Consider the following 3041-nt stretch of genomic DNA (forward strand, 5'->3'; position numbering starts at 1 on the left):
ACATCTCTCTCTACAGTGTGTCTGTCCTCTATCCCAGTGACAAGTCACTCTGCAGTGTGTCCGTCCTTTATCCCAGTGACATCTCTCTCTACAGTGTGTCTGTCCTCTATCCCAGTGTCAAGTCACTCTGCAGTGTCTCCGTCCTTTATCCCAGTGACATCTCTCTCTACAGTGTGTCTGTCCTCTATCCCAACTTCAGTTGAACTGTAAAAAGGGGAAGTTGTGTCATTGTGCGCCTTCATTAGTCTTCCTCCGTGATCACGCAGAGACATGAAGTCTCAGAGGCAGTGTGCAATTAGAGCCTCGTTTGAAAGCGAGAGATGTCAGGGGGGGGGGGGGTGAAACTGCCTCTTTCTAATGGCGTTCTCTTCTGCAGCCAGCATGTCTCTGGGTAGCTCAGGAGTATGCAGAACAACGCCAGCGCGTTCTTTCATACCCGTTTAATTAGCCCTGATGGGCTAGCATACAAAGCTTCAGACATCGGCGCCGAAGACTCCCTCTGTGTGTGTGTGTGTGTGTGTGTGTGTGTGTGTGTGTATGTGTGTGTGTGTGTGTGTGTGTGTGTGTGTGTGTGTGTGTGTGTGTGATTGTGCGTCCTTGCATGTGTGTGTGTGTGTGCATGGGTGTGTGTGTGTGTAAGTGTGTGGGTGTGTGTGGGTGTGTGCATGGGTGTGTGTGTGTAAGTGTGTGGGTGTGTGTGGGGGTGTGTGAGGGCGAGGAAGGCTTCTCCTGTGATAGCTTCACGCTGGTGCATCCATGTATCAATGAAGGAAACAAATATGGTTTTCCTGTCTTCTACGTCCTTTCCGTTCCATTCCCTATCCCATTAATTAATTTATTAGCATTTCTGAAACTGTAATTAATGTGAATATTATTCAATGACAAATGTCATTGAATAATGACATTTGTCAAATGCAATGTCAAATGCTGGGAAGGCTGTTTACTAATGCAATTAATGCAATTAAAAGTAATTAATGCATTACACTCAATATAAATAAATATTAATACCGCCTGCAAGAATTACAATGGACAGCAGCACCAGGCCTTCCTGGGAAGAGACAGGAGGCTGAATGCCTGTTTCTCTTTATTATCCCAGTAAATAGGACTGCACTTTCAAGGCAACCTTTCCAACCCAAAGCTTATTTTACGTAAAAGCCTGAAAAATGTCATGCTGTGTTATGCTGCAAAAACGAAAAAAAACTATATTTCTTTGCATTCATTTTTTGCTAAAAGGAAATCTGAATAGATATTGTGTGTGTGTGTGTGTGTGTGTGTGTGTGTGTGTGTGTGTGTGTGTGTGTGTGTGTGTGTGTGTGTGTGTGTGTGTGTGTGTGTGTGTGTGTGTGTGTGTGTGTGTGTGTGTGTGTTTGTTTAAGTGCATCACCATGTTTGCATTCATCTTCTTTGTGTGTGTGTGCATTCATCTACTTTGTGTCTTTGTGTGTGTGTGTGTGTGTGTGTGTGTGTGTGTGTGTGTGTGTGTGTGTGTGTGTGTGTGTGTGTGTGTGTGTGTGTGTGTGTGTGTGTGTTTGTGTGTGTGTGTGTGTGTGTGTGTGTGTGTGTGTGTGTGTGTGTGTGTGTGTGTGTGTGTGTGTGTGTGTGTGTGTGTGTGTGTGTGTGCGTCGGTGTGAGTGTGCTTTTTTGTATGTGTGTTTGTTGATCTCTGCCCTCCTGAGGACAGACAGACAGACAGACAGACAGACAGACAGACAGACAGACAGACAGACAGACAGACAGACAGACAGACAGACAGACAGACAGACAGGATCAACCGATGGTGGCTGGTTCCTCTGATGACTGTTGACAGTGGGTTGCCATGGCTCCTCCCTCTCCCCCCCCCCCCCCCTCAGCCCTGTGGCTGTTACCACGGAGACCTACTGTCGGTCTGGACCTCCAGCCAGTCTCCCCTGGACCGGGGCCGTTACCATGGAGACGTACTATCAGTACTATCGACCGTAATAGAGACCCACCACAGGCACTGGCAGTCGAGCGGCGCCAAATAATTATGATTGCGGGAGCTAGATTTTTTATAGCAGGTGCTATTACACTTTGACTCAACGAAGGACAGGTAATACGACACACTATAATATGGTACGAATCTCCCAGTCAAATCACAACAGCAAGCAGCAACCGTCGACAGTCATCCTCGTTTACGCAAATGAAAAGTGAGGGAGTTGCAAACTCCTATAACCGGGGCTCCCGTTTGGTCGTTCCAATGCTGCTCGCCACATTATTATATAAAAAAAGAAAATATTTAGGCTCAGCCTTTTTCTGGGGGGGCTCAAGCACCCGTTAGTCTCCCCCACTGAGTGTCTTCCAATCTGACTCGGGAGGCCCACTGTAACGCCTCCTCTCCACTAAAGTGGATTGGGGATAATCTCTGATGCGTAATCGTTTCAGTTGAATCAGTTCTGTTTATCACCACTAGGTGTCTCTGTTATACCGGTTCTTCACATTCTGGCCAGCACCTGCCTGTGTGCAGTGTGCACCTGTTCTGCCAACACACTGTCTCACCATTACGCCATCATATCTGATCCCTATTTCCTCTCATTGATTGTTTCTCTCTTCATTACGTTTGTCATCCTCAACCCGATCCTTATTGCCCATTTGCTGATCCGTCGTTATTGTGGATCCGATGTTGCAATGTGGATAATATATCTGGTGTATTCCGGTCCAAGGCAGGATCACAACAATATTTGAAGTTGGGTTTAGAAGATGGATTTGTTTGCTCAGCTGGGGAAATATTGGCTCACCTTACAGCTCGGGTCTCTGGGCGGAGGAATATGAGTTTTCCCTGCTGTGATAATGATCAGGCGTGATGGCCTGCGGTGCTTCAAGGCATCAGCTCACATAACATAGCCGAAGCCGGTGTTGTTATTGCAGGATCTGTTTGGTTATCAGGTTATTTTGCTCCATGGGACATGTGAACTAAAGTGTTTGATTGTGCATCTTTCTTGATCAGACGTGTTCTGAAAGACACGTGAATATTTTATTATTGTGCATAGGCTACTTCAAGTAGTTAGCCTATGTATACGATGCCA

The sequence above is a fragment of the Gadus macrocephalus genome, chromosome 11 (assembly GCF_031168955.1).
Source record: "Gadus macrocephalus chromosome 11, ASM3116895v1".
In the NCBI taxonomy this organism is placed as follows: Eukaryota; Metazoa; Chordata; class Actinopteri; order Gadiformes; family Gadidae; genus Gadus; species Gadus macrocephalus.